The sequence below is a fragment of the Oryctolagus cuniculus genome, chromosome 7 (assembly GCF_964237555.1).
Source record: "Oryctolagus cuniculus chromosome 7, mOryCun1.1, whole genome shotgun sequence".
NCBI lineage: Eukaryota > Metazoa > Chordata > Mammalia > Lagomorpha > Leporidae > Oryctolagus > Oryctolagus cuniculus.
Genome location: NC_091438.1, coordinates 119,827,328 through 119,835,670, shown reverse-complemented (window position 1 = coordinate 119,835,670; position 8,343 = coordinate 119,827,328). Strand labels below are relative to the sequence as shown.

The 8,343-nt window shown below is 51.6% G+C and overlaps 1 long non-coding RNA gene across 1 annotated transcript; it reads right to left on the bottom strand.

The window, feature by feature from the left end:
* Positions 1 to 377: 377 nt before the first annotated feature.
* Positions 378 to 4,599, bottom strand: LOC103350181 (uncharacterized). Its single transcript, XR_011390701.1, has 5 exons — positions 4,424 to 4,599; positions 2,833 to 2,953; positions 2,317 to 2,408; positions 2,165 to 2,235; positions 378 to 772 (listed from the first exon to the last, which is right to left on the bottom strand). It is a non-coding gene; the product is annotated as an uncharacterized lncRNA (long non-coding RNA).
* Between the last annotated feature and the right edge of the window lie 3,744 nt (positions 4,600 to 8,343).

Below are 8,343 nucleotides of genomic sequence, written 5' to 3'. Positions count from 1 at the left end.
AATAATAAATAATCAATAAAGATAGAAAGGCTGATCTTGGGGAGTTGGGGCCGTAGTGGACAGAAATCAGGCAGTGGACTCAGCTCTGCCTCCAGAAAGAGTAAGTATGAGACTGGACCAAAGCACTGGACGCCCAGGAGGGGCAGCACAGGTCAGGAGCCTTAGTGCACTGTCCCCCGCATGGAGTGCTCCCAGGCTTTCTCCACCCAGGGATGCTCCTTCAGGAAGCTGTGGCGAGGCTGCACGGCCGAAAAGCAGGCGGTCACGAGCATGAATTCCAACATTGTTTACACCAAAATGCACGAATCTTCTCATCCTGTTTTTCCACGAGCTTTTTGGAGCACCCTTATAATGTACACATCACCCAATTCACTCAGTTTAAATGTACAAGGCAGTATTTTTTTTTTTTTAAGTAAATTTGCAGAGCTGCGCAATTGCCACGACAATCCAATTTTGGGACGGTTCCGTCTCCCCGGCAGACGCCTCCCAGCCCATCCCCACCTCCATTCCCCGTCGCCACAGACCGGTTTTCCTGAGTGTTTCACACCAATGGAATCACGCGGAACGTGGGCTTTGTTTTCCACGTGGCTGCTCTCATGCAGCGTGTTTGGGGTGTGCCTCAGCAGCTCGCTCCGCTCACTACTGAATACGGTGGTGCACAGGAGAACCACGGCCCGGCGCTTCCAGTTGCATTGCTTCCACTTCTCGCCTTTTCTGAACAGCGCCACTACGAATGTTCGCGTCCATGTTGCTCTGCCCGTGAGTCAAATTACTAGGTCATTGGAGAAAAGTATATTTAGCTTTTTTTTTTAAAAAGAATTATTTGAGTTATTTGAAAGACAGAGTTACAGAGAGAGGTAGAGACAGAGAAGGAGAGGTCCTCCATTCCGCTGGTTCACTCCCCAGATGGCTGCAATGGCCAGAGCTGAGCTGTTCCAAAGCCAGGAGCCAGGAGCTTCTTCCAAGTCGCCTACATGAGTGCAGGGGCCCAAGGACTTGAGCCATCTTCTGCTGCTTTCCTGGGCCATAGCAGAGAGCTGGATTGGAAGAGGAGCAGCGGGGATTCAAACAGGCGCCCATATGGGATGCCAGTGCTGCATGCTGGGGCTTTAACCCACTGTGCCACAACGCCAGCCTCTGTTTAGCTTTTTTTCTTTTTAAAGATTTTATTTATTTCAGAGGCAGATTTACAGAGAACCAGCAGAGAGAGAGAGCACCCGTTTGAGTCCCAGCTGCTCCTTTTCCAATCCAGCTCTCTGCTAATGGCCTGGGAAAAGCAGCGGAAGATGGCCTATGTGTTTTGGCCGTTGACAGCCACATGGAAAATCTGAATGAAGCTCCTGGCTCCTGGCTTCAGCCTGGCACAGTGCTGGCCACTGTAGCCATCTGGGGAAGTGAATCAGCGGATGGAAGCTCTCTCTCTGTCTCTCCCTGTGTCTTTGTAACTCTGACTTTTAAATAAACAAATGAATCTTTTTAAAAGTAAATCTTTAACCCCCCCCCCCCACTCTCTCTCTTTGTCTGAAATACTGTCTGTCAAATGAATAAATAAGGATTTAAAAAAAAGAGGGCGGAGGCACTGTGGCATAGCAGGTAAAGCCACTGCCTGCAGCATCAGCATCCCATATGGGCGCCAGTTCAAGTCCCAGCTGCTCCACTTCTGATCCAGCTCTCTGCTGTGGCCTGGGAAAGCAGCAGAAGATGGTCCAAGTCCTTGGGCCCCAGCACCCACACCAGAGACCTGGAAGAAACTCCTGGCTCCTGGCTTTGGATCAGCGCAGCTCCAGCCATTGCTGCCATTTGGGGAGTGAACCGGTGGATAGAATATCTCTCTTCTATCTTCTCTGTCTGTCTCTCTCTCCATCTTTCTCTGTGTCTCTCTGTAATGCTGACTTTCAAATAAACAAATATATCATAAATTTTTTTTTCTGTTCTGTCTCCCCCTCGCTGTTTGTAACTCTGCCTCTCAAATAAATAAATAAAATCTTAAAAAAAATTTTTTTTGGTCTGCTTGATCTCACTGGTTAGGCCGGCTAGAATCTACCACTTCGATAGTGGCTTCTTTTTCTCCCTGGAGTCCTCATAACTTGTGATGTGTGTGTTTCAGGCCTGTGTTTCCGGTTTCCTACAAGTCATGTTACCACTACGCGGTGAGCCTTCTTACCCTTGCGATCTTCCTGACATCACCGTGTTCCAGGGAGAACATCCAGGCACTGCGCACTGGCAAGGCTTGACCTGGTGGGGTCGCGGACGGCCACGGAAGCTGAGCGCCGCAGCACCTCGCCCTCCCAGCCCGGGGCGGGTCCTCCCACGCACCTCTCATCTGAAGACGTGCTGACTCGGCGGCCGCTCTCCTCCGGGATGCTGCAGAACAACAACGATCTCGAGCAGGCTATTCAGGTCATTAGCTATTTGATAAAAGGAAGAAAAACAACAGAGAAAGAAGGCTCTCCTACCGAGGCGAGACAGAGCTAGGGAATGACAGTTTGCCAAGAGAAGTGGAACGCTAGGTTCTAGACTGTTTCCAAGGTCCCCTGCGCCACACACGTGTGATGGAAGCCTCTGCTTCTCCTGCAGTCGGCCTGGGCTCGGCAGGGAGGCACCACAGCCGGGTTCTAAGAACGAAGCTGCTGGACGCTGCACGTGGCAGGTCGATGGGGTGAGACCCTGTCCCCAGACCTGCTCACCCTGTTCGGCACCTGTTCTGTGCGCAGTCCTTGGCAGAGTTGATTTCACCCCAGCCCCGTGAGGAAGGGTTCGGCATCAGCATCATCATTTTACAGAAGAGAACACTTCGGCCTAAATAAAGTCGGTTTTCCCGCAGGTACTCACCTAGGAAGCGGAGCAGGGTTGGGATCCAGTTCTTCTTACCCTGCTTGCTTGCAGGAAGGACCAGAGAACTTGACTTCAACTCTGGCTCTTGCTTTCGGCATTGGCCCAGCCTCAGCTGTCACTGTTGGGGAGTGGACCAAGGGAGGGGAGCTCTTAGTGTGGTTGTGACTGTCTCTGCCTTTCAAATAAAGGAATAATTTTAAAAATTAGATAAATAAAAGTAAAACTAGAGTGCAGACCTGTCATTGTCTAAGACAGGAGGAACTCTGAGTAAATCTTTGTTACCAGCATTTGCCAAAAAGGCGTGGTAAGGATACATAGGAAACCAAGACAGATGTGTACAGGTTGGACTAGAGCTGCAGTTCTCAAACTTCAGAGGGAATTGGCATCACCTGTAGGGTTTGTTAAGCCAGGAATTGCTGGGGCAGGCACTGGGGAGTGGCAGGCCACACTGCTGCTCGGAATGTCCACTTCCCGTCTCAGAGTGCCCGCTCCAAGTCCAGGCTACTCTTCTTCTTCTTCTTCTTCTTCTTCTTCTTCTCCTTCTGCTTCTTCTTCTTCTTCTTCTTTTTTGACAGACAGAGTTAGACAGTGAGAGAGAGAGACAGAGAGAAAGGTCTTCCTTCCGTTGGTTCACCCTCCAAATGGCCGCTATGGCTGGCACACTGCGCCAATCCGAAGCCAGGAGCCAGGTGCTTCCTCCTGGTCTCCCATGCAGGTGCAGGGCCCAAGCACTTGGGCCATCCTCCACTGCCCTCCCGGGCCACAGCAGAGAGCTGGACTGGAAGAGGGGCAACCGGGACAGAATCCGGCGCCCCGACTGGGACTAGAATCTGGGGTGCTGGCGCCGCAGGCGGAGGATTAGCCTAGTGAGCCGCAGCGCTGGCTAACTCGGCACTTCTAATCAGGCTTCCTGCTGATGCACTTGGGAGGCTGTGGAAGATGGCTAAGTGCTTGGGCCCCTGCCACCCAGGTGGGAGACCCAAATGGAGTTCCTGGCTTTGGCATGGCCTAGCCCGGGCTACTGAGAGGATCTGAAGAGTGAACCAGTGATGACGATCTCTCTTTCATCTCTCTGTCACATTACCTTCCAAACAAATCTTTAATAAAATGCACGTGAATTGCTGGCTCCCGCCCCTACAGCTTCTGATTTAGCAGGTCTGGGTGGAGCCCCCAAATTTGCATTTTTAACCAGCTCCCAGGGAGCTACCAGTCATGAGACCACACTTGGGCCAGAAAATGGGGCAGGGTTAGCGGCTGGAGCAGGTCTTCTTAGGGCACATCTTCCTGTCATTCTTTTTCTCCTTGCTTGGCCTGCAGATCCTGAAGCCTCACTGAAAAGACACCTCAACGGCCACGCCCCTTTCAGGTAAGGACCGATACAGGTGCTGGATGCTGGAACACAATTCACACTGGTGTCAGCCTTCAGGTCTCCGTGTAGGAGTTCCCCATTGTGGGGCCTTCACTCTGCGGTGAAGTCACCAGGCCCCGGGCCCAGGTGATGCTGAGCTGCGCTGTGCGACACCACCAGAAGGAAAGAGATGGGGTGTGGGAGTCACCGAGCCCGCATCCAACCCCATGAGCCGCTCACCTGTTCTGAGCTCCTCTGTCTCTGGGTCTCAGTTTCCCTGCTTGCAGAACAGGGATGCTAATGCCTGTCTCTTGGGGCTGCTGGGAGAATCGGTACCTTCAACGTGCACAGCACACAGCACCGAGCGAACGTGTTTCTTGACTTCTCGGTTTAGTGATTGCATCAGTTGTTTTCATAATCGGCTCCCCCCACCCTTGATTTATTAAGTAATTGTCCCAAAAGTTTATAACAGGTCATGGATTGGTGGCCCGCACCCTTGTTTTGATTGGCACTCAAAGTGATTAACAAAAACCTAATTTAGTTGCCAACATTTAAAAAGTAGGAATCTTACATAAAAATCTGGATTTGTGGCTTCATTGGAAACATCTGCATGACCACAACCGCTGGGGCTGAGAGTCAGCTGCTTGTTCCTGCTCACAGCCCTGCCCACCCCGCCCGCTGCCGGCCACCTGGTCTCCCTGGGGTCCCTGAACGGCGGGCGGCTGGAGGCTGGAAGGCGCTAAGAAAGGCTCCCTGTTGGTCAGGTACGTTCACCTGCTTTGTCTCACGTGAGCCCCACCCAGGAGGGAGGTGCAGTATTGTCCCCATGTACAGGTGGAGACACTGACACTGAGCGGCCCGCGTTACTCAGGGTTGAGAGTGACAGCCGTGGCCACAGACCACCAGCAGTCCCTGGGGACTCCCAGGTGCTAGGCGTTATTCCCGTGTCCCCATGAATTTAGCCATCACCATGATTTTATTACATATTTTCATTTTCTGTACTTTAAAGATGAAGAAATTGAGGTAGAGAGGAGGCAAGCCACTTCCCCACGGTCACACGGCTGGAAGGTCCCAAGTAAGGGGGCCAGCGCTGTGGCGTAGCTGGTAAAGCAGTGCTGGCATCCCAAAGGGGAGCTGGTTCGAATCTCGGCTGCTTCACTTCCAATGCCGCTCCCTGCTAATGTGTCTGGCAAAGCATCAGAAGATGGCTCAAGTGCTTGGGCCCCTGCACCCGCGTGGGAGACTCAGAAGAAGCTCCTGGCTCCTGGCTTTGGCCTGGCCCAGCCCTGGCCATTGTGGTCGTTTGGGAGTGAACCAGCAGACAGAAGAGCTCTCTGTCTCTCTGTCTCCCCCCTCTCTCTGTAATTCTGCCTTTCAAATAAATAAAATAAATTGAAAGGAAGGAAGGAGGGAGGGAGGGAGGGAGGGAGAGAAGGAAGGAAGGGAGTGAGTTAGTTCCAAGTAAACCCAAGCCTTCTGAGCCCTCATCTGCCTGTGTTCCACTTGGCTGCAGCACGGTCTCTCCTCTGTCTGGTCGAACAGGTTGGGCTTACTGCTCACTTTAGTGAATGAGCACGCGCACCTTGAGAGCCTGGGAACCCTGAGAGATCTCAGCAATCGGGTGCTGGGAAAGAACTTCCAGGACTGAGGTTGGGGGCATTTTGCCTGGGATTTAAGGAAGCAGGTGTTGTTTTGTTTTGTTTTCTTGATTGGTTACTGACAGGAGACAGGGATAATTCCATGAGGGGACTTTCTTTTTTTTAAAAAAAGATTTATTTTATTTATTTGAAAGGCAGAGTTAGAGAGAAGGAAAGACACACACACACACACACACACACACACACGGGATATCTTCCATCCTCTGGTTCACTCCCCAGATGGCCACAAATGGCCAGGGCTGGGGCCAGGCTGAAGCCAGGAGCCAGGAGCTTCATCTGGGTCTCCTATGAGGGTGCAGGAGCCCAAGCACTTGGGCCATCTCCCACTGCTTTCCCAGGACATTAGCAGAGAGCTGGATTGGAAGTAGAGCAACTGGGACACAAACTGGCACAGGTGGCAGCTTAACATGCTATGCTGGGGCCAGCACTGTGATGTAGCAGGTTAAGTCCCTGTCTGCAGTGCCAACATCCCATATGGGCGGAAGAAGCTCCTGGTTCCTGGCTTCGGATTGGCCCAGCTCCTGGGAGCTCCGTTGCGGCCATTTAGGGAGTAAACCAGCAGATGGAAGACCTCTCTCTCTCTCTTCTCTCTCTGCCTCTGCCTCTCTGTAGCTCTGCCTTTCAAATACATAAAATAAATATCTTAAAAAAAAAAAAAAAGGTGCTACACCACAGTACCCACACCACGAGGGGACATTCTTAGTCCGTCCCCTGGGCAAGCCAGGAAGACTAGATCGGGGCTCAAACAGTCCCCGTCTAGCAGTGCGGTCACTCAGGTGAACCAGGATGAAGGAGGTTTGGTGTCTGTGTGACTTGCACAGTGTTTTCAGGGAAAACAATCCCAAACTCAGACCACAGTTAGCACGGAAGACGTCTGGGACCCGCAGAGGTGCGGGATTTCTCCCCCCACCCTCAGCCCGTAAGTGATCATTTCGGTAGCAGACAGCTGCTGTGCCCGGGGCCCAGGTATCCTAATCTTTGTCCAGGTTCTGGGCCCCACAGAGATAAGAGCCCTAAACAGAGGCGTCCATAATAGTACACAAGCGAGAACAGGATTTACTGAAAAGGGTGAATACACATTCACACCCAAGTCTGGGCCTCGCCTGTCATGAGTGGGCCAGAGTTCCCGATGAGGAAGGGAGGGACAGGAGGCCTGAGAAGGAGGCTAAGCCTGGCCCACGGCAAAAGGGGATCCCTCTCTTTTATGAGGTGGGGGCTGTGCCTTAGGTGAATAAACAAACAAGGTGGGGTCTGAGCATGCGTGGAGCTTTCATGCATCTGTTGTGCCTTTTATATATAGTACATGTATGTTATATGTGCAAGTGCTGTATAGACATGTATCTATTGTGTGTGTGCTGTGTATATAAGAGCATGTGTTGTATACACATGCATCTTTGTGTCATGTGTGTTGTATGCTTACCTGTGTGAATGTTGTATTGTGCAACATTGTTGTATGTACGCATGTGCATGTTATTGTGCAACATGTATGCATGCATGTGTGTTGTTGTACATGTGTGTACATGTATGTATGTGTTGTGTGTGTATCGCAATACCACTGTGACATGGTTTTTGTCAGTACTCACGGGAGTTTGCTGAGTGGTCTTGCTTTTGTCTCACTTGATCAGCTGTAGAGTGGCCTGTGTGACACTGGCACTCCTTGCAGCCACGCTGTACAGGGGAACACGGAGGCCCAGCTGTGTGAGGTGCTTTCCGATGTCACCGTCTGTTTTCCTCTCAGAAGTGACTGGGGCTGGAGTCCAGCATGAGCATAGCAAGAAGTGAAAGTTTTTCCACCCCCCGCCCGTGCTGGATTTGTGTTCGTGGCCACAGAACCAAGATCGTGGGGGCCCAGGTAGATGGGCGGCCTTCTAGAAGCCAGTTCCCTGATGTCCTTATTTGTCCAGGAATTGATTATTCTCAGCTAAGTTTCAAACAGACGATGCACATCTTTCGTATCCTGAGTGGTGGGACTGCCCAGTCCTCAAAGGCCGGGCTCAAAAGTCCACCTGCATTTGATATTTTCTTTTATTCTTTTCCTTCTTTAAAAAAAATTTTATTTATTGGAGAGATAGAATTACAGACAGAGAGGGAGAGACAGAGAGAGAGGTCTTCTATCTGCTGGTTCACTCCTCAAATGGCCACAATAGCTGGAGCCAGGTAGATCTGAAGCCAGGAGCCAGGCGCCAGGAGCCAGGAGCTTCCTCTGGGTCTCCCACGTGGGTGCAGGGGCCCAAGCACTTGGGCCATCTTCCACTTCTTTCCCAGGCGACAGCAGAGACCTGGATCAGAAGAGGAGCAGCCGGGATGCAAACCAGCGCCCATATGGGATGCCAGCACTGCAGGCAAAGGCTTAGCCTGCTGCACCATAGTGCCAGCCCCTCAAGTTTTTTTCAAAACACAGCTGAATGGTTGCTGGAAGGCCTTATGACTCATATCCCAGCATCCTCTGGGCTCCCATAGCACCCTTGTATGAACTTGTTAATTAGCTACATCTAACCATTC